The sequence below is a fragment of the Capra hircus genome, chromosome 3 (assembly GCF_001704415.2).
Source record: "Capra hircus breed San Clemente chromosome 3, ASM170441v1, whole genome shotgun sequence".
Taxonomy (NCBI): domain Eukaryota; kingdom Metazoa; phylum Chordata; class Mammalia; order Artiodactyla; family Bovidae; genus Capra; species Capra hircus.
In genome coordinates, this window is record NC_030810.1 from 85,768,594 (window position 1) to 85,792,671 (window position 24,078).

Below are 24,078 nucleotides of genomic sequence, written 5' to 3' on the forward strand. Positions count from 1 at the left end.
GTGGTAGAATGAGTTGGGGGAGAGAACATTCTGAAGATGTAGGGAGAATAAAGTGACCAGGACTTGCACTGTAGTCTTTCCCTGTGGATTAGAGGAATGAAAGGTATACACAGAACGGAATGGCCTTAAGATTTCCAATATGGATATAAAATAAATTAGGATTGTATCCAAGGACGAGGTAATACAGGACACATTCCCCAGCTTCTCCTTCTAGGAGAGCAAGAATGAGGCGTGTTAGGTCATGCCTTTTACTACCTAGGAGTCCTTGCCTGCTTTTATTGTCTGCGTCTCTGTCTGACACCCTCCATATAAAAATTTAGTCTTCATCCACACTGATCTTTTCACTCTGATTTCAGAGAACAAACTGTTCTTTCTTTTAGATGCCGAGTCATTTCCCTTTGAGCCTATCTTCATCTAACTTTTTTCTCTCCCTCTCTGTACAATCCTGATCCAGATTTTATTTTTTTAATTTTAAATTTATTTTTAATTGGAAGATAATTGCTTTACAATGTTGTGTTGGTATCTGCTATACAACAGTGTGAATCAGCCATAAGTATACATATATCCCTTTCCTCTTGAGTTGACCCATACTTTATAAAAGAATAATCTGCATTTGCCATCTCTTAAGTGTTCTTCTCCCCTTAACCCCACACTTTTAATTCTACTCCAGCTCTTAGCGGAAATCATCCTTGCTCGTTTTATCAACCATGTCTAATATCTAGTCATTGTTTTCTCATTCTCAACTCTGTGATAATTAGCTGTTTCTTAAAACTTGACGATCTTGGTATCCAAGAACCTTTTTTTCTACTTTAACCTCCTATTTCTCTTGATTCCTTCACTGAATTCTGTGAGGGCACTTCTACCTACCCTCCTTTTTTAAAAGCAAACTTTAAGAGCAGTATTAGGTTCACAGCAAAATTGAATGAAAGTACAGAGTTCCTGGGTATCCCTTGCCTCCATGCATGCACACACATACCCACATGCACACAGCCTTCCCTGCTGTAAATGGCATACACCAGAGTGGTACATTTGCTACAGTTGAAGAACCTACATTGGCACATTATCATCACCCAAAGTCTATGGCTTGAATTAGGCTTCACTCTTCATGTATAGGGAGAAGGAAATGGCAACCCACTCCAGTATGCTTGCCTGGAGAATCCTGTGGACAGAGAAGCCTGGTGGGGCTGGTGTCCATGGGGTCACACAGAGTTGGACACAACTGAAGTGACTTAGCATGCCTGCGTGCATTGGAGAAGGAAATGGCAACCCACTCCAGTGTTCATGCCTGGAGAATCCCAGGGACAGAGGAGCCTGGTGGGCTGCCATCTATGGGGTCGAACAGAGTCTGACATGACTGAAGCGACTTAGCAGCAGCAACAGCTCGGTGTACAGTTGGAGTCATATAGTAGGTAGCCATATTCAGATTCAGTAAGTAAACTTCTTTCATTTAGTAATACACATTCAAGATTCTTCCATGTCTTCATGACTTGATAGCTCATTTCTTTTTCCCAGTGAATGATATTCTGTTTTCTTGGCATACCATCGTTTATCTATTCACCTGCCATTCGCTGTGTGATTCCACTCACATGGTACCTAGGGTGGTCACATCTACAGAGACGAAGTAAAATGATGGTTGCCAGGGGCTGCGGGGAAGGAGGATTGGGAGTTTTTGTATAATGGATATGGATTTCAGTTTTACAAAATGAAAGGGGTTTTTGAATATTTGGTGTGCAACAGTATGAACATATTTGAAACTATTGAACTTAAAAGTGTTTAAGAAAGTACATTTTGTTACATATTTTTCCACACTTTAAAAACATAAATAAATATCTTACACCTCCCCCCCCCATTTTTATTAGGCCAAGCTGATTACTTACATGTTAGTACGTTCAAATCAGAGCTTTCCAGTTTGCCATGTTCCACGCAGTCAAAGGCTTTAGCCTAGTAGTTTGACTGTGATTGACTGTGTGAAACATGACAAACTGTGGAAAGCTCTTAGAGAGACAGGAATACCAGACTATCTTACCTGTCTCCTGAGAAACCTGTGTGTGGGTCAAGAAGCAAGTTAGAACCATGCATAGAACTGATCCATGCAAGATCAAGAAAGGACTCTGCCAGGGCTGTCTGCTATCACCCTGTTTGTTTAACCTATACACTAAGTCCATCATGAGAAATGCCAGGCTGGATGAATTACAAGCAGGACTCAAGATAGATGGGAGAAACATCAACAACCTCAGCTATGCAGATGACACCACTCTAATGGCAGAAATCGGAGAGGAACTGAAGAGCCTCTTGATGATGGTGAAGGAGAAGACTGGAAGAGCCGGCTTACGACTAAATATTGAAAATAACTAAGATCATGGTATCTGGCCCCCTTATGGGCAAGGCAAGTAGAAGAGGAAAAGTGGAAATAGTGACAGATTTCCTCTTCTCGGGCTACAAAGTCACTGCAGATGGTGACTGCAGCCTTGAAATCAGAAGACAGTTGCTTCTTGGCAGGAAAGCGATGACAAACCTAGACAGTGTACTGAAAAGCAGACATTACTCTGCTGACAAAGGTCCATTTAGTCACAGCTATGGTCTTTCCAGTGGTCACAAGTGGTTGTGAAAGCTGGACTATAAAGAAGGCAGAACGCCAAAGAATTGATGCCTTTGAACTGTGGTGCTGGAGAAGACTCCTGAAAGTCCCTGGACAGCAAGGAGATCAAACCAGTCAATCTTAAGGGAGATCAACCGTGAATATTTGCTGGAAGGATTGATGCTGAAGCTGAAGCTCCAGTATTTTGGTCATCTGATATGAACAGGCAACACATTGGAAAATTCTCTGATGCTGGGAAAGATTGAGAGCATCAGAGGATGAGATGGCTGGACGGCGTCACTGATGCAGCGAACATGAACTTGGGCAAACTTTGGAAGATGGTGAGGGACAGGGAGGCCTGGTGTGCTGCAGTACATGGGATCGCAAAGAGTTGGACACAACTGAGCAACTGAGCAACAAAAATATTCAAATAGTGGAGAAGGAAATGACCACCTACTCCAGTATTCTTGCCAGGATGATCCCATGGACAGAGGAGCCTGGAGGGCTCCAGTCTGTGGAGTTGCAAGAGTTGGACGCAACTGAAACAGCTGAGCACACATTCAAATTGAAAGTATTAAAAAGAAGGTTTTCTCTTTTTAAAAATTTGTAATTTAGGGAAATTGCGCCCTGAATTTTCTGCAATAGCATTGATGAGTATGTTCAACCATTCTACCAACTAACATGATTTAACAAAATACAGACCTGGGGTTATATAGTAATTTTTATCTAACAGTTTTAGGAAAGTCTCTCCCCCCCCCACAACTTGGATTTCTGCTTATTTAAGCCATTATTTTTGCTCATAAGTCTTAAAGATATATCTTACTTGTTGCTCGTAGTATTTTACAAGAAAAAAAATTCTGTAAAATACTATGTATAATGCTTACTTTCATCTTTTGTGTTAGCACTTTTCATCATTTCAAATAATGTATTCTTTATAATAATCATTACTGTAAACATAGGGATAAAGTATAATTTTTACCATCCAGGAGTGTGAAGGTTAGTGGGAAATACTGACACATGCAATATAGGGCAGAATAACAAAAGTCCAGAGTAGCAGTAAATACAGTAAATAAAATTGTATGGCAGTTCAGAGGCGAAAGGGAGCTATTAATTCTTACTGAGAAGGTAGAGAAGACTGCTTAGAAGAGGTAGCATGTGCACTGAGCTTTGAAAGATTAGTAGGATTTAACCAACAGGAGTGGAGAGAAAGGGATGAAAATATCATTTTGACTCTTAATAATATTTTGACTTGTGTTTATTATCAAAAACTATTTTTAAGAGTGATACATCAATACTGGGCAATACCGAGGGTTTCCCCGGTGGCTCCACAGTCAAGAATCCTCCTGCAGTGCAGGAGATACAGGAGACACGGGTTCAATCCCTGGGTTAGGAAGATCCCCTGGAGAAAGGAATAGCTACCCTGGCCAGTATTCTTGTCTGAAGAATCCCATGGACTGAGGAACCTGCTGGGCTACAGTCCACAGGGTTGCAAAGAGTCGGACTCGACTGAAGGGACTCAGCGCACACACACACACATCAATACTGAATCTTCATCAAGAAAGCATTTTTATGTGCAACTGCTTTAAAAAACACTGGTAATTCCTCAAATGTTAAACAGTTACCATATGATCTAACAGTTCCACTAATGTACCCCAAGAGAAATGAAAACATGTCGACACAAGTTTGTTCTCTAAAATACTATGTACAGTGAACCCTTGAACAACATGGGGCATGAAGGTTAGGAGTGCTTGCCCTGTGTACAATGAGGCCAAACTGAAACTCTGAGTTAAAAGCAGGAAAGGGCTTATTGAGGGGCCATGTAAGGGGGTGGGTGGCCCATGTCCCCAAACCCCAAATTCCTCCAAAGGTTTCAGCAAAGCCTTTCTAAAGGTTCAGTGAGGGAGGGGCGTGGTTAGTTGTTGCAGACTTCTTGGTATAGAAATCCTTTGTTCTTGAAGCTGTCCAGGTAGGTTGGGTTGCAATGTTTTTGTAAACCTAGGACAAAACAAATATTATTCTCTATTCTGCAACTTTTTATCTCTGTATGAATGGACTCTTAAAGATCAGTACCTAAGAATGGGCTATCCTGTATATTTTAGGTAACAGGCAGCATGCTTTTTACAAAGGGTGCAGAGCCAGCATGACTAAGCACAGGCAACAAAGCACGCGCGTTTAAGCAGAAGGAACAGATCTAATATGGAGTCAGATTTGGTTTTTTTTTTTTCTATTACATGCAGAGTCTGCACAGCCAGAGACCCACCTATATTAGTCAGCTCTCCTTATCCTCTATGTCCACAGCTCTACATTCTGAGATTCAGCCAGGCATAGATTGTATAGTACTGTAGTATTTACTGTTGAAAATACGTGTGTGTCAGTGGACTCACAAGGTTCAAAACCATCTTATCCAAACTATACATGAATTTTTCATTATTTATAATAACCAAAAAATCCAAATATCTCCACTGTGTGTCAGCTGATGAAGATAAGTGACACGTGGACTGTCCATACAGGGAAATGTTATTTGGCAATGTGAAGAAAGTCCCAGTACATGCTGCAACATGGATGAAACTTTAAAACTTTGTGCTAAGTGAAAGAAGCCAGTCACAGACCACCTGTTATATGTTTCCATTTATATGAAATGTCCAGAATAGGCAAAGTCTGCAGAGACAGAAAGTAGATTAGAAGTTGCCTAGGTTTGGGAGGTTGGAGGGAAATGAGTCCTGACTACTCATGGGTGTGAGGTTTTTCTTCCCTAAGCAATGAAAATGTTCAAAAATTTATTTTAGTGGTGGTTTCACACTCTATGACTATACTAAGAAACCATTGAATTGTACTTTTAAATGGGTGAATTGCATAGTGTGTGAATTATATTTCAATAATGGTGTTTTTAAAAGCATTTTCTGACAAAACTCCATTAAGCCAATCTAATTAACTCCTCAGACAGTTTTCTATGTCAGCTTATTCTTTCATCTAACAAATATCTATTGGGTGTGTGTGCCAAGCACTGTTCCATGCAATTGAACTGTTTCTGTTCTTACTTCACTTTTTATTTTGTGAAATTATTTTCTTTGGTATTTATTCTCTGTATATTTTACAATGAACATGAGGTAGAAATCAACTGCAAAAATTATAATAGCTATCTTAATTTATATTAATCTGCCATAATCTGTATAGTAGCTGTTATTTTTATTAAGTCCCAAATTTTCAGGATCAGATTTTACATTATCTAAATTTTAAGAATTTTTAATTTTTGTGGCAATTTACAGTCAAGAACAGTCTTTATCTTGTGTTATTTAGCCAGTGAGTTATTTTAGCTAATTTTATGTTTATATTGTTGCTACCATTAGTATTCATTATGAGTTGGAGAAAAGACTTGTAAAATTTTTCTTTCTTAGCTAATAGAACAGAAAAGTTTGAGCATTACTTTCCCACTTTGTATTGTGGTTTAGGGATCGAAAATGTTCAAAGTCAACAACATATCCTGCTCTGTGGTAGGAGAAGAATGGACCTGAGAAGCAGGACCACAGAACCATAAATATGGATCGTATTAAGAACATGGTGGCTAGGTGGTGGAGCAGAACAGAACACATTCAGGGCCTGTATTTAAGGACAAGACTGCTTTGGAGGTCAGATTTTGGCAGGCCTGGGGTGCCATTCTGTGAAGACTAGGCTTTATTCTGTTGGCAATATGACCCTGAATCCCCCTTGTTTTCTGATTCTAAAATTAAGATTTCTGTAGAACATTTGGAAAGATACTTAAAACTATGAAGGAGAAAATGTTACCCATCAGAGAGAATCATTGTTAACATTTTGAAATATACCTTTCTAGTTTCTTCTAATTCACTTTTTACACAATTGAAGCCAGATTACATACACAGTCTTTTATCCCACTTTTTTTAAACTGAACATTATAAGCATTTTCCTTGTTATGAAATGTCTCTAGAAAAAAATAAACTCTTAAGCATGTTATTTTAGTAGTGCCATACATTGTATTCTTTTATGAATGGGCTGTATATTAAGTAACAGTTCTGTTTCGGATATTCCTATTAGTTCCAGTTTATGCCTTCTCTTGACAGTACCAGGTTCTTTCTTGTGAATATCTGAATGTGAGGTGCAAGCAAGGTGTGTGATAGGCAGCTAAGAATTTGTCTAAAACTGAGCACAGTAGTCAGAAGTTCTTTCATACCTAGATCTTAGGATAATCCATATGGGCAAGATAATTAAAACCCGAGATAGCCTATAGAACAAAACACAAGAGTCAAAGGATAGAACTTTGGTAGAAGAAGATATAATGAAGACAAATGAGAACAAAACACTGGACAGGATTTAACATCACAGAAGCTAAACAAGAAAAAAAAAAAAAAAAAAAACTTGAGGGTGTTCAGCCCTGTCCTAGAGTGGAGAGAGAGAGTCATGTGAGAGCTGTACTCTTGGTTTGATGGTCAGCAAGTATTTGGTGAACTTTTTTTATACATTATTGAGGCATAACTGATATAACATTATATTAGCTTTAGCTGTACAACATAATCATTTGGTATTTGTATATGCTACCACATCAGTTTAGATAACATTCATCCTCATACAGTTACAGAAAACCTTTTTTTCTTGTGATGAGAACTTTTAAGACCTACTCTCTTAGTAGCTTTCCAATATGTAATACAGTATTATTAATTGTAGTCACTATGACCTCATGACTTATTTTGTAACTGAAAGTTTGTACATTTTGATCCCCTCACCAATGTCACCCACCCACATATCAGTGAGAGCATATACTATTTGTCCATATGTCTCTGACTTATTTCACTTAGCATAATATCCTTGGGGTCCATCCATGCTGTCAAAAAATGGCAATATTTCCATCTTATTTTTGGCTAATATTCCATTGTGCGTGTGTGTATTTCACATTTTTCTTTATCCATTAAATTTATTGATGGACACAGGTTCTTTCTGTATCTTGTCTATTGTAAATAATCCTACAATGAACATGACAGGGGACTGTGTATGCAGATATCTTTGAGAGTTAGTATTTCCTTTTTTCCCTCCTCCCCAGATGAATACCCTGAAATGGAATTGTTGGATCATATGGTAGTTCTGTTTTTGATTTTTTAAAGAACTCCTCACTGTTTTCTATAGTGGTTGTACCAGTTTACACTCTCACCAGCAGTGCACAAAGGTTCTCTTTTCTCCATACACTCATCAACACTTGTTATTTCTTGTCCTTTTTGATGACAGCCATTCTAACAGTGGTTTTGGTTTGTAGTTCCCTTATGATTAGTGATGTTCAGCATTTTTCATGAATCTGGATGTCTTTGGAAAAATGTCTGTTGAGATCCTCTGCCCACTTTTTAGTTGGATTGTTTGGTTTTAATCAGATTATGTGTGTGTGTGTTTTATATTTTGGGTATCAATTCATTACCAGATATGATTTGCAAATATTTTCTCTCTTCATTCTGGAAGTTGTCATTTCATTTTGTTGATAGTTCCCTTTGCTGTGCAGAAGTTTTTTAGTTTGATGTAGTCCCATGTGCTTATTTTTGCTTTTATTTCCTTTTGCTTTTGGTGTTAAATCAAAAAGTCATGGGCAAGACCAATGACAAGGAGCTTACCACCTGTTTTCCTCAATAATGTTCAGGGTTCCATGTCTTACATTCAGTTTAATCCAATTAGAGTTAATTTTTATGTATGGTGTAAGATAGTGGTCTGGTTGCCTTCTTTTGAATGTGACTATTCAGTGCTTCGGAGAAGGCAATGGCACCCCACTCCAGTACCCTTGCCTAGAAAATCCCATGGACAGAGGAGCCTAGTAGGCTGCAGTCCATGGGGTCGCCAAGAGTTGGGCATGACAGCGACTTCACTTTCACTTTTCACTTTCATGCATTGGAGAAGGAACTGGCAACCCACTCCAGATGGAGAATCCCAGGGACGGGGAGCCTGATGGGCTGCCTTCTATGGGGTCACACAGAGTCAGACACAACTGAAGCGACTTAGCAGCAGCAGCAGCAGCAGCATCCAGTGCTTCCCTGGAAGCTCAGCTGGTAAAGAATCCACCTGCAATGCAGGAGACCCCAGTTCGATTCCTGGGTCAGGAAGATCCCCTGGAGAAGGGATAGGCTCCCCACTCCAATATTCTTGGGCTTCCCTGGTGGCTTGGACAGTAAAGCATCCTACTGCAATGCAGGAGACCTGGGTTCGATCCCTGAGTTGGGAAGATCCCATGGAGGAGGGCATGGCAACCCCACTTCAGTATTCTTGCCTGGAGAATCCCATGCACAGAGGAACCTGGCAGGCTACAGTCCATGGGGTCGCAAAAAGTTGGACATGACTGAGCGACTAAGCACAGCAAATCCAGTGATAAACTTGGGAGGGTAGTTTTACTGGAGTCACAGGAATAGATGCCAAGTTTTAAGGGATTCCCTGCGGCTTGCCTTGTGACTTCCCTTACACGGCTTCCACTGTGGCTCAGCTGGGAAAGAACCCGCCTAATGCGGGAGACCTGGGTTCAGTCCCTGGGTTGGGAAGATCCCCTGGAGAAGGGAAAGGCTACCCACTCCAGTATTCTGGCCTGGAGAATTCCATGGATTGTAGTCTGTGGAGCGACTTTCACTTTCACTTTTGAGGGATTAGGGAGTAGGCAGGTGGTGAAGCCCTGGAAGCAGTGAGTGTAATTTTTTTTATTTTTGCGAAGTTTGTTAATGAAGAGGAGAAAAGTGGAATTAGATAAAGGAGGGGAAACAGGAACAAACAATTTTATGTTTTTATTTTTAGGATAGAGATTTGAAAATGATTATAGAATCATTTTCAAAAGAATAGTGTAAAAGACAATAGGGGTACAAACATTAAAAACAAACCCAAGACTGAAAGTCTTTCTTTTGTCTTAAAGAAAATTATTTTTTTTTCTGTCCTGAAACCTATTTTGCTGGTTTCAGAAGAAATTCTAGGGCTTTTAGTAATCAAATTCTATCTCTAAGCATTGTGGCTTAGAAACTAGCTTACACCCAAGATTTATCTTAATCAAATGAAAAACTACCCATAGTTTTGATTTTGGACTTTACATGTTTGCTTCATTTCTTCATAGTGAGTCATCACTCACGTCACTTTCGAGTGAATTTATTTAGTGACATTTTCTCTCTAGTTATAATTTTATATATTTCCTTGTTCGTAGACTGCAGCCACATTTCTATAGCAGTTTCTGGAAATTCTCTGGTGCTGGTGTTTAAGCATTAAGTTATTAACATTTTATCTTCTGTTATCTTTTGAGGCCAATTCAGAGTCCCTAAAGGTATTTTTTTATTATTAGCTCTGGGTACCACCTGGTCATGAAGGTGGTCATGCCCCATTTTGGTCATTCCTTATGGTTGAGGATTGACTTTCAATTCAAATAAATATCTTACTTGGTCTGTCCTGTGGATGTTATTATTTACACTACGTACAAGGAAGAAGCAGTTTTAGAAATAACATCCCCAGGAAGATAGTTAGAAAAGATTGTTCATGGTCCTTTTCTAACAAGGGGATTGGTTCTAAAATTTTGCTTGTAGGCTAAATCAGTAAAGAATGTTTTATAAGCAATTATAAATTATCTTCATAATTTCTGTTAATGGAACAATAAGCAATCATTGTTAACAATGTAGATAATATGAATTTGTAATTATATGCAGTTGAGAATTGTAAACTCTCTCCTTGTATAGTGTAAGGCTTCCTGAAGCAACCAGGAACTCAGTAATAACTACATTGTTAGTTAGCACTGGCTGCTTCCTAATTTGAGAAACTGTAAATTAGTACTAACTGATAGTAAGTCAAGAATCTGCTAAGGTAATCCTTAAAAACCAGCACACAAAACAATTGAGAGGCTGTGTTAAATATTTATGGCAGTTTCTCTAACTCAGCTACTCTGCTTCCACTGTGGTTTCCTTCTATGTGAGGAATGGTGTCAGACATGTCAAGTGATGCAATGTGATGCATAAACATGAAGCTTACACTGGCTGTGATCAGAGTCATCAGGAAATACCGCAGCAGGTCTCTGCCACTCAAGAAATATCCCACCGTGTATTCTCAGTACAGTCCTTTCATAGGCAACCTCCTTGTAATCTCATTTTTTCAGTGCTGCACAGATCTCTCCCACTCTATCCCCCAGACCTCCCTTCAAGTGGAGTTAGCCAGAGTGTGTTGCTGTGCCTTTGATTTTAATTTACTTCATTTGAATGAGTTTTTCCTGATTGTTGTGGCATTATATTAAAGATAATCAAGAGAGCCAGAAGAGAGCCTTCAAAGTCCATTTTAAATATTATTTTGTACTATTTCATCACACAGGGGCTCTCCTGGTGGCTCAGATGGTAAGGGATCTGCCTGAGACGCAGGAGACCCAGGTTCAATCCCTGGGTTGGGAAGGTGCCCTCAAGTAAGGAATGGCTGCCCACTCCCACTTCAGTGCTTTTATGCGGAGAATTCAGTGGACAGAGGAGCCTGATGGGCTGTAGTTCTTGGGGTCGCAAAGAGTCAGACGTGACTGAGTGACTTTAACACTTTCAGGTTTTTTTTCATTTTGTCACATACCAGCTGAGTCACTGGCCTATTTCCCTCTGGATCTCAAGAATGTAAACATTCTGCAGTTTTCTCCTCCTTATCTATGTCTCCAAATAGGTTTTGATGGCCAATGCATGTTCTTTGGGATTCACTATTTAATATCACTGTACCAGAAAACCTCCTCTGATACCTTAGAGTTCCCTTTCAATAATTACGCTTATGAAAATATCAGAGTACTTTTTTAACACCCAGCAAAACTTCATTAAAGTCCTATTTCTCTTGCTCTCAATATCTTTCATTTGCAAGGCAGCTCCAAACGTGGATGTAAAATGTCCCAGGAGTTTATAGGAACAAGAGAATAATTTTGTCCAGGGCTCAGGAAATGCATCATAGAATAAGTTTTTGAGTGAAGTCTTGATTTGTTAACACTTTGTAGTTTACACAGATGTATATAAAGCGGTAAAGAATCTGCCTGCAGATTCAGAGCCAGTGATGCAGGAGACTCGTGTTCTATCGCTGAGTTGGGAAGATCCCCTGGAGAAGGAAATAGCAACCCACTCCGATATTCTTGCCTGGAAAATCCCATGGACAGAGGAACGTGGCGGGCTATACTCCACCAAGAGTTAGACACGAGTTAGTGACTACCCCACAACAACTGTGTGTGTGTGTGTGTGTGTGTGTGTGTATTTAAATTACTATGTTTTTTCAAAAGGCATTTCTTTCTGAGTTTTGTTTTTGTCAAGTGAGTCTGCGAAGACAGATACAGATTACTAAGCTGATCGTGACGCAAGTCTCATTCCAGCTACAGGACTGCCAAGAAGTCAACCTTCTAACTGAATTTCACCTGTGTTGCTCTCTCTTAAAGCAGTGATTTTCAGATGCATGTTTTTGTATCATATGAAAAAGTATGTTTTATTTTCTTTAAAGTTGTAATATTATGTTTGATATTGTATATATTTTAAATGATGTAGCTTTGACAGGTTTTATTTGGTCGATATGATTTTCTATTAAAAGAGAATGCTGCTTTCATGTAGAGTAGCTCGTGAAAATAAATAAATATATAAATAAATAAATTACTATGTTTTTTGAATCACTTAAACAACAGAAATCTATATTCTCACAGTTCTGGAGGCTGGATGTTCAAGATCAAGGTGTGGTCAAGTTTGGTCCAATTTTGCAGATCCCTGCCTTCTTGTAGTGTTCTCACATGGCTTCTTTCTGTGTGCCTGAGTCCTTTGTGTTTCTAAATTACCCCTTACTGTAAATTTTCATAGATTTTATAGATTCAGGCAACCTGTTTGCCAATTTATGTAATATATAAATATCTAGATAGGTATAATTTATACTAATATGTTTAGCTAAAATCAAAGCATTTCATAAAAGAGAAAACTGTTAAGGAAAGTAATTTGTGCAACATCATTCAGTGTTGAAATTAGACTTGAGCCTAGGTGCTCTGAGTCTAAAATTGGTTCCCTTTCCTATATTATGTGGATGAGGTTGGATCATAGGAAAAGGATAGAAAGCACTTAGGAGGGCATCCTAAAGGAATAGAACAGCATTAGGCAGGTGTACATGCATAGAGCTTGGATAGGGAGTAGTGTATAATTCAGTTAGGTGAAGTTAATGAAGGTAATCAGAGCCGGTCAAGTTTAAGAGGCTGAGAGATAGACCTTGGAGGGATGAATGCATAGTTGAAGAATTTGGCGTCTGGTCTTCAGACAAAAAGGAGTCATTCATTTCTTGATCTGGAAACTAAAACGAGCCATTCATTTCTTGATCTGGAAACTGGCTAATTGAATAAGTGAGTAAAGAAACTGTATCTGTTATTTTCACATATGCTTTTAGACAAAAGAGGGGAAAAAAGTCCTCTTGTTCAAAGTAAAATATTTTATAGAGAACAGGTAGCCTCTTAATTGGTTTCTGGCCTTTTTTTTTTATTCTGAAGATACAACTTTTAATTCTTTTTTTCTTGTGCAACTCTTCATGTCTTAATCAGAAATGGTACCTGTGATAGTTTTTTGCTTTTTGTTTAGTTTATTCCTTGCATGCTTGACAAAATATTTATTTTTCCTTCATACACAATACAGTTTTTTGGCTCAATGCAGAATCAGTAGTTCACATCGGCTTCTGAATTCTGTAGTTAGTCCCTTGTCCCTTTGTTTATAAGGGTTGTGGAGGACATATTTTCATTCTTGTGTATATAACTTGATTTCAATTTTCGCTATCTCAAAGGACTTTTACCTGATGAAAATTGGGAAGTTTTGTGTGGTTTTCTTTTCTTTAACATTTCCTAGACTATGTGTATTCTTAAATTTTTAGTATAGGTCCTTCCTTAAATTAATATTTTTTTCCCTATTATTTCATGTTTTTATTGTGCCATTTTCATCTGTACTGTCCTTTCTAAAAGTAAAGAAGTGCTGCTCTGTAGTTACAAAAAAATAAACTATTTTTCATGTATGATAAAAGGTTTGTCAGAAATTTTTGTTTTGATTCTACATAGTACCTAGGTCAACACTTGTTTCTCAGTGAAGAAATTGAGGTCCCAGCAGGTTAAATGACTTGTCCAAAGTCAATGTAGTTTATACTAGAAAAGGTCTTGATACTTTATCTTTTTCTCTTTCCATTATGCCATCCAGCTTTCCTTTGGCTGGCTAATAAGCTGAAAAGTTACGAATAGAAAAGTATATGTTATTGAATAGATCTGTAGTTGCTGGGGGTGGGACGAGGGTGTGGATTAGGAAATTTGGATTAGCAGATGCAAATTATTATATATAGAAATGGATAAACAAGGTCCTATTGTATAGCACAGTGAACTGTATTCAGTATAATGTAAAACCATAATAGGAAAGAATATGAAAAAGTATATATATAACTGAATCACTTTGCTGTACACCAGAAAGTAACACAACATTGTAAATCAACTATACACTTCAATTAAAAAAAGAAAGAAAACTATAGGTTAAACTGAGAGGTGACCTGGGTGCTAGTCTTCTTTTTTTATGTTATTCTAATTGTATTCATTGTTTAAAAATATGATCCAAAAGTATGTAGAAAGAATGACCTGTGAGTTTATGTGAGGGAACTTAAAGAATACATGTCTCTCTAGATAAACATCAATTCATATTTTTTAGTTTAAACACTTTTTACTCATAAAAACAATTATAAGTCAATTATCATACTATAAAAATGAGGCATCAATGGCACCCCACTCGAGTACTCTTGCCTGGAAAATCACATTGATGGAGGAGCCTGGAAGGCTGCAGTCCATGGGGTCGCTGAGGGTCAGACACGACTGAGCGACTTCACTTGCACTTTTCACTTTCATCCATTGGAGAAGGGAATGGCAACCCACTTCAGTGTTCTTGTCTGGAGAATCCCAGGGACAGGGGAGCCTGGTGGGCTGCCATCTCTGGGATCGCACAGAGTTGGACACGACTGAAGCAACTTAGCAGCAGCAGCAGCAGCAACTTTACATACTTTTTTAAAAATGAAATTTCTCATTAGGCCATCTGCCAGGTCACTGAATGGCAGTCTTTTTTGCATGAGCTTTCAGTTTTTTGTAATATGTACAGCAGATTATTAACAAGCAAGTATTTGGCAAACATTTGACTGCTGCTGCTGCTAAGTCACTTCAGTCGTGTCTGACTCTGTGCGACCCCATAGATGGCAGCCCACTAGGCTCACCCGTCCTTGGGATTCTCCAGGCAAGAACACTGGAGTGGGTAACATTTGACTACTATATATCAAATAGTACTTACATGGAATTTTTCTCTAGAACAGTTTTGGCAGTGAACTGCCAGTGTATAGCAGATTATTAGTACTTACATGGAATTTTTCTCTAGAACAGTTCTGGCAGTGAATCTACCAGTGTACAACAGATTATTAACAAGCAAGTATTTGGCAAACATTTGACTACTATATATCAAATAGTACTTATATCAAATAGTACTTACATTTTGGCAAACATTTGACTACTATATATCAAATAGTACTTACTGCCAGTATACAGCAGATTATTAGTATTTACATGGAATTTTTCTCTAGAACAGGTCTGGCAGTGAATCTGCCAGTGTATAGCAGATTATTAACAAGCAAGTATTTGGCAAACATTTGACTACTATATATCCAATAGTACTTACATGAAATTTTTCTCTAGAACAGTTCTGGCAGAATAATTCTTACATGGCAGAATAATTCTTACATGGGATTTTTCTCTAGAACAGTTCTGGCAGTGAACAGTGATCTGTTGACAGACTTGCCAGCATTAGAGCTTGGTCCTTTCTCTGCCCCTCCTCATGATGCAGGAGGAGCCTCATCTATTCAGGGCCACTCCCTCCAGCTATTGTTTGAATCCCATCCCCTCTGACTTTCTGGCACCATCTTTCATACCCTCTCCACTCTGACTTTTTCTCTTTATTGGTTCTCTCCTATAACACTAAGCAAGTTAAAATGAAATCCTTGTTCTACGCCATATGGGCTGCCACCCCAATTTTTTCCACTGTATTGCTAAAATATTTGAAATCAATTGTCTGTGTTCCCTGTATCTACTTCCCATAGTCATCTGCCTTCACCTGCACCTTTTTACTGAACTGCACAGTATTATCAGTGACTTCATTGTTGCTGCTTTTTCATCTTACCTGACCTCTCTGCCACATTTGATTTTGTTGAACTCTTCCTTCTTAAAAATCTTTTGGTAACAACACGATCTCCTTTGTTTCTCTCTGTTGACACTGGAGTCTCCTTTGCCTGTCCCCCTTTCTCCTCGGAAAAGGCAATGGCAACCCACTCCAGTACACTTGCCTGGAAAATCGCATGGATGGAGGAGCCTGATTGGCTGCACCCCATGGGGTCACTCATCGGACAGGACTGAAGCGACTCAGCAGCAGCAGCAGACTTCTCCTGTGTCTTCTGCATCAGTGCTCCACAGAGTTCCAGACTCTAGCATGGTGGCACATGGAAGTGTTCCGGTTCCCTGATGTAGAAGCTCTTTGAAAAAGGACCAAAAAACCATGCTTTTGGGTTTTTACGAAGCCTTCGTTGTTTAGTCCAGATTGTCTACATCACTGGTCTGTGGCTGTTGATTCAACCTTAAAGCCTCTCTCCCCTCCACAGAAATCATGGGGTAGGACTGAAAGTTCCAATCCTCTATTCTCATGGTTGGTTCTCCTGGCTACCAGCCCCCACCCTAGGGCGAGATCTAAAAGTCACTTCATTCACATAACAAAAGACATCTTTATTATCAACAATTAGGAAATTACAAGGGTTTGGGGAGCTGCGAGCCAGGAACAGTTGATGAAGACCAACTGTATATGAGAAATATATTTTGGTTATCTGAACAAATATATATTTCTACTAAGTTATGTGATCACAGGGACTCTCAGGCTCCTCAGCCTCAAGATGTCCAAATCTGGATTGTCATTTCCCTCACTGACATTACTAGCAGAATGAATGAATGTGTAATTGAGTGAATGAATGAATGAAAAAAATCTTGTGTTCAGTTTTTTCCACTGAATGATAGTACAGTATACTCAGCTCCTCAGCTCCTCAAAAGTACTTGTGGGGTAAGAGACATTCACTGATCCTTAGTGTTGTATGTTAAAGTCACAGCTTTATAGACCTAATTTATCCTTGGAGTCTCAAAATGCTGTTTTGACCTTGGTTCATTTTTTCAGGAATCTGTATCTTTTATAAAATAGAAATCTCCATTACTGTTGAAGAAAATTCTCTATAAATTTTAACCATTATTTCTTTCTCTCTGGAAGGCAAATGTAAGTGGACTTGAACCACTTATATCCTTGATAGTAACAATTTCTACCGTCTATTATTGAGGTCCATTATAAATCAGGCATTGTTCCAAATACTAAGTGTAATAATTCACTTGGTTTCCCAAAATTTCCATGAGGTATAACTACTGTTACCATTTCTGTTTCATAAAGGAGGAAATGGAAATGCAGAGTTTAAGGACTGTGTCAGGGTAATATCTGGCAAGAAGAACGCATAGGATTTGAACCCAGTCTGACTGGCTCTGGAGATAAGCCCTTAACATCCATGCAGTAATGCTGTCTGGCAGAAAGCTTGCATTCTTCATGACTGTTTTTTACTACTGTTTTTAACAAGTCAAAAATGCTTTGAGGTACCAAAATATGGCATAATTTTAGTATGTGCCTAGAGTACACGTGTGCAAGTAATTCTTAGAATATTAAGTAATGCAGTTCTAAGTAGTCATAAAAAATGGATCCATAATGTTCATTTCATTTTATATTATTTGTATTTGTTTAAGACTTTTTAGATTTTCTTTGACTCTTTTGAAGCATAAACAATGGCCATAGCAACGTTTATCTTCCGTTAAGTAAGTCCCCTGTTTACATATTTCACAATCAGCAGCTTTATCATTTTATCTTACAAATACTTGGTTTTCCACAGTATCAACACAAATCATATTCTGTTGCTTTGTTTCTTGAAAATGGTTAAGCAACTATATAAGACTCATAGGAAATTAATGAGTCACATAACGGAAAGCGTTGACTAATGTGACTTTTGTCTCAGTTGTCAAGTAGTCTGAGTTTGTTTCCATGGTAACTCATCAGTATAACAAACTGTCACTACTAACTTGGCTACTTTTTTTTGTTTGTGTGGTCTGGACCATTTTCTGACAGCTGTGTGTGTGTTCATTAAAGATTATCACACACAAAAAATTGAATAATTGTTGAAGGCACACAAAAATTTTTTTGTTTGGAGAAATTGTTTGAAACTCCAAGGCTATTGTTTTGGTAGTATAGTATAAACTCTAAAAGATTATTTAAATTAATATATTCTATTTGAAATCTTATTAAGAAAGAGCATAGTCAGGGGTACCTTAGGCTTATAAATTTAAAAAATTCATTTATAATATTGACTCCTTTCAAATATAGATTAATTGTTGGAGAATCTGCCAGAAACAAAGCAAGGATAAAGGAAATTAGGACCACATCCTGGGGGATGAGGACTGAATGGAATGATGGAGGAGGCCAACTCAGCCAGTTTCTGCCACCCTGGAGCATGGAGTGGCAGTGCCCCAGGAGAGAATGGTGGACGCTGAGGTATTCAGGGGACCGAGGCAGGCCAGGTCAGCCAGGACGCCAGGCTTTCACCTGGAGGCTGAGTTGGGGAAAGATTCCTAGAGGGGATAATGACTAGTCTAAGTGAGTTAGAATTAAACTGGGGAATGTGGTAGTTGAAAGGGAGTAGATGGTGGACTAGGTAAAGAAAACATCATGAACAAAGGCATACAAATGAAAAATAGTGTGAAGGAAGTGGGGAATGACAATCAGTATGAGATCAAAAGCGATAAGCCTAAGGGGTCTCATCATGGAGATGCCATGTTAAGGAGGTAGGGCCGAATCTGAAATGGGGAAAGAGTGACAGAGTTTAAACAGAGGAAGGGTGTCACCTTCTGTATTTTAGGAGGAGCTCTGTGGTAACATGCTGCTGCTGCTGCTAAGTCGCTTCAGTCGTGTCCGACTCTCTGCAACCTCATAGCTGGCAGCCCACCAGGCTCCCCCGTCCCTGGGATTCTCCAGGCAAGAACACTGGAGTGGGTTGCCATTTCCTTCTCCAATGCATGAAAAGGAAAAGGGAAAGTGAACTCGCTCAGTCGTGTGGGACTCTTAGCGACCCCACGGACTGCAGCCCACTAGGCTCCCCCGTCCCTGGGATTCTCCAGGCAGGGACACTGGCGTGGGTTGCCATTTCCTTCTCCAATGCATGAAAGTGAAAAGTGAAAGTGAAGTCGCTCAGTCGTGTTGACTCTTAGCGACCCCATGGACTACAGCCCGCCAGGCTCCTCCGCCCATGGGATTTTCCAGGCAAGAGTACTGGAGTGGGTCGCCAGTGCCTTCTCCTGTGGTAACATGAGGAAGGTAGATTTGAGTGGGGGCCATTTAGGAAAATGTTGCCATATTTCAGCGAAGAATTGTTGAGGGACAAAATTAGGGTAGCAGGACTAGACACAGGAAAGAGATTGATTTAGGAATAGCTGTGAAGTAATATAGACAGGAATTGGTAATTGAGACTGTTTGTTTGTGGCCCATGAAGGACATTTATGTGTTTAGTCCACAAACGTTTATTGAGTGTTTACTGTGGTCGGCAGTATATTGTGCAGAGTATTATACGAGGTTCTTACTCTGCCTTCGTTTTTGGATTTCTCCTCCAATAAGGATTCTTTGTTGTGCCTTGTTGTGAGTTAATTAATAGGTGAGTATACTTTTCATAGCCCATTTCATCCCATCCTGGTCTCTTGGCTCATTATTAGACTTTCTTACTCTCACATGAGAACCTGACCCAGAGTCCTAGTTCATATGTCAGTCTGCCACTTGGGAGGTTATATTCATGTGTCTGGGTAGTGTCTTAAGCCCTAGAAAGTTAACATTCTTGCCTTGTACTTACAGGAAACATTTCCTGTTTTTCCCCATCGATTATGCTATTAGCTATAGGCTTTTCATATATGGTCCTTACTGTATTCAGGTAAGTTTCTGGTCTACCTATTTTGTTAAAAGAGTCTTTATCATGAATGGATGTTGGATTTTGTGAAATACTTTTGTCTACATCTATTGAGATAACCATTTCATTCCAATCCCAAAGAAAGGCAATGCCAAAGAATGTTCAAACTACTGCACAATTGCACTCATCTCCTATGCTAGCAAAGTAATGCCCAAAATTCTCCAAGCCAGGCTTCAGCAATACATGAACTGTGAACTTTCAGATGTTCAAGCTGGATTTAGAAAAGGCAGAGGAATCAGAGATCAAATTGCCAACATCTGTTGGATCATCGAAAAAGCAAGAGAGTTCCAGAAAAGCACCTACTTCTACTTTATTGACTATGCCAAAGCCTTTGACTGTGTGGATCACAACAAACTGAAAAATTCTTCAAGAGATGAAAATACCAGACCACCTGGCTTGCCTCCTGCGAAATCTGTATGCAGGTCAAGAAGCAACAGTTAGAACTGGACATGGAACAAGAGACTGGTTCCAAATTGGGAAAGGAGTACGTCAAGGCTATATACTGTTTCCCTGCTTATTTAACTTATATGCAGAGTACATCATGAGAAATGCTGGGCTGGATGAAGCACAAACTGGAATCAAGATTGCCAGGAGAGATATCAGTAACCTCAGATATGCAGATGACACCATCCTTATGGCAGAAAGCGAAGAAGAACTAAAGAGCCTCTTGATAAAAGTGAAAGAGGAGAGTGAAAAAGTTGGCTTAAAGCTCAACATTCAGAAAACAAAGATCATGGCATCTGGTCCCATCAGTTCATGGGAAATAGATGGGGAAACAGTGGAAACACTGACAGACTTTATTTTGTGGGGGGGCACCAAAATCACTGCAGATGGTGACTGCAGACATGAAATTAAAAGATGCTTGCTCCTTGAAAGAAAAGCTATGACCAACCTAGACAGCTTATTAAAAAGCAGAGACATTACTTGACCAACAAAGGTCCATCTAGTCAAAACTATGGTTTTTCCTGTGGTCATGTATGGATGTGAGAGTTGGACTGTGAAGAAGGCTGAGCACCAAAGAATTGATGCTTTTGAGCTGTGGTGTTGGAGAAGACTCTTGAGGGTCCCTTGGACTGCCAGGAAATCCAACCAATCCATCCTAAAGGAAATCAGTCCTGAATATTCATTGGAAGGACTGGTGCTGAAGCTGAAGCTCCAATACTTTGGCCACCTGATGCGAAGAGCTGACTCATTGGAAAAGACCCTGATGCTGGGAAAGATTGAAGGCAGGAGGAAAAGGGGATAACAGAGGATGAGATGGTTGGATGGCATCACCGACGTGATGGACATGAGTTTGAGTAATCTCTGGGAGTTGGTGATGGACAGGGAAGCCTGGCTTGCTGCAGTCCATGGGGTCAAAAAAGAGTCAAGACACAACTGAGTGACTGAACTGAACTAAACTGAGATGATCATGGTTTTTAATCTTTGATTCTGTTACTGTGGTATATATATATCATGTTGATTTTGTATGCGTTGATCCTTTTAATATGTTGTTAAATTCAGTTTGCCAGTATTTTTATTGAGAATTTTTATATCTATCTTTATCAGAGATATTGGTCCATAATTGCATTTTCTTGTGGTGGTTCTATCTGGCTTTGGTATCAGGATGATGCTGCTTATAACATAAGTTTCAAAGTGTTCCTTCTTTTTTGTTTTTTTGAGGGGAAAAGTTTAAGAAAGATTTGTATTATTATTTGAATATTTAGTAGAATTCACCCCTGAAGCTGGCTGGTCCTGGGCTTTTTGGTTGTTGTTGGGAGGTTTTTGACTACTGATTGCCTGACTCAATCTGATTTTGTATTGGTTTTTTCAAGTTTTCTTCTTGATTGTTTTGGTAATTTGTGTGCTTCTAGGAGTTTACTGATTTCCTCTGGGTGATCCTATCTGTTACCATGTTAGTTTCCTGTATGTTCCTTTTTTAAAAACCGCATGCTATTCCTGTATGGTAGATGTACTTTCTTTCTCTCTGATATTCTTTTCTTCTTCCAGTGTAGACTTTGTTTTGTTCAAGTTGTTTTTTGTTTTGGGTTTTTTTTTTCCTTTGCTATTTTTTGATCTGTCTTTCATATTAAGGGACTTTCCTTAAGTATCTGTTCATATTTAACTTCGAGCACTAAAAGTTGAGTAAAAGCTTTGTGCATGTGGAGGGTGCTCATTGACTCTGCCTTTTGTCCTTCATTCTACTTCAAGATCAATTTTAAATTCTTGTTCTTGGCTTTCAATGTTACCAGCTTAAGGTTCAGCGTTCTTTGATTTGCTTAATCAGTGATCACTTCTCTGTCACTGCTTTTTTTTTTTTTTTTCTTGTTCTTTGTTTTCTTTGTCTTTATATGTGCTTATTTTTGTTTTAATTTAGAAAGTTTTGGGAGAGAGCTGAAGCTAATACAGGTACCATACTGCCATCCTTGACCAGTAAGTTTTTAGTTCTAATTTTATCGAGAGTAGTAACTTTGTATTTTTATGTTATTTTGTTCTTGATCTTTATTCAGTGGTTCAATGATAGATTACAGCTTTTCTTGCTTCAATGTTAGTTAGTTCAGGTTCTTGATTTGCTTAATCAGTGATCACTTCTCTGTCACTGCCTTTTTTTTTTTTTTTCCTTGTCTCCTGTCTGGTTTTCTTTGTCCTTGTATGATGGTGACTTAAAAATTTTTTGTTTTAATTTAGAAAGTTTTGGGGAGAGAGCTGAAGCTAATACAGGTACCCATACTGCCATCCTTGACCAGAAGTTTTTATTTAATTTTATCAGAAGAGTAAAGTAACAGGTGTTTTTTTAATGTTATTTCTGGTTCTTGATCATTTATCAGTGGTCTCAATGATAGGAACTACCAAGCCTTCAAGCTCAAAATATTCCTGAAGAGTCCAGGAGTACTGGGACTTGTTTATCTGCATACCTTAAGGGGGAAGCTCCAGAGACCATGGCTGATGCCTTGATCAAGTCTTTAGGCTAAGAGATGGTTAGAGGAAAGCATGTTATTCTCATTATTCACTGTTTTTCAAATTCACTTATTTTTGAGTATATGGGTTAGCTACTTCTCATCTTACTGGGGATGCCTCAGGTTGCCTGACAAATACCTTCAGACCTATCCTTTGCCAAGCAGCTCTCATTCTGCCTGTGCTGTATGTAGATAAATTTGTACCGATAAATTGCACACCTGCTGGATTTCTAGGGAAATTCCCCTAAGAACACATGCATTCTCTTCATAATTTCTTAAATCAGCTAAAGCTTCCTAATGGGAAAAAAAAAAAGCTAAAGTTCCTACAGTTAAACCTATGATAAAATACACCCCCTCATCTCTGTTTAAATATAACATGCACATACCACACACAAACACATAGTTGGCTTTTAAATTATATTTGTTTTTGCACTTCTTGTTTTTGGATGTCTGTGCATTGATAGAGAAATCTATAAAACCAAATCAATTGGTCCCAGTACAAATTCATTTTATTCACTAAGGCAACTACAAGTTGACTCCCTGTCACATTTACCATCCTCAGCCTAACAAGTCACCCATCAGCTACTATCATCCTATAGAAGTCACCTCATTATTATTTTCCTAAGAAAATAATTTAACCTGAGCTCTCTTGCCTTTCCTTTCTGCTTTCTCCAGCTCTGTTTTTTCCCACTGTCTTTCTTTTCTTCTGAAGTTAGAAGATTAATTATCTTTCCTTTCTAAGAGAATGGTAGAGGGAACAGCATGTACAGAGAGACCTGGAAACTTGAAAGGGCAGAGTTGTTGAAAAAAATGGGCACATGGACTTTCGAGTTAAATGAGCCTGGTTTGAATGCTAGTGATGCTGCTTCCTACCTAAATGACCTGGAGTTAACATCTCTCCTTATGCACATTTCAGTTCAGTCACTCAGTCGTGTCCGACTCTTTGCAGCCCCGTGGACTGCAGCACACCAGGCTTCCCTGTCATCACCAACTCCCAGAGCTTACCCAAACTCATATCTATTGAGTCAGTGATGCCATCCAACCATCTCATCCTCTGTCGTCCCCTTCTCCTCCTGCCTTCAATCTTTCCCAGCATCAAGGTCTTTAACAGTGAGTCAGTTCTTTGCATCAGGTGGCCAAAGTATTGGAGCTTCAGCTTCAGCATCAGTCCTTCCAAAGAATATTCAGGACTGATTTCCTTTAGGATGGACTGGTTGGATCTCCTTGCAGTCAAGGGGACTCTCAAGAGTCTTCTCCAACACCCCAGTTCAAAAGCATCAATTCTTCAGCACTCAGCTTTCTTTATAGTCCAACTCTCACATCCATGCATGACCACTGGAAAAACCATAGCTTTGACTAGACGGACCTTTGTTGGCAAAGTAATGTCTCTGTTTTTTAATAAGCTGTCTAGGTTGGTCATAGCTTTTCTTTCAAGGAGCAAGCATCTTTTAATTTCATGGTTGCAGTCACCATCTACAGTGATTTTGGTGCCCCCCCAAAATAAAG

The 24,078-nt window shown here is 39.0% G+C and overlaps 1 protein-coding gene across 1 annotated transcript in view; it reads left to right on the forward strand.

Annotated features, from left to right (window-relative positions):
* FAM102B (family with sequence similarity 102 member B) overlaps positions 1-24,078 on the forward strand; it is a 72,653-nt gene that overhangs the window by 11,585 nt on the left and 36,990 nt on the right. The window lies entirely within an intron of this gene.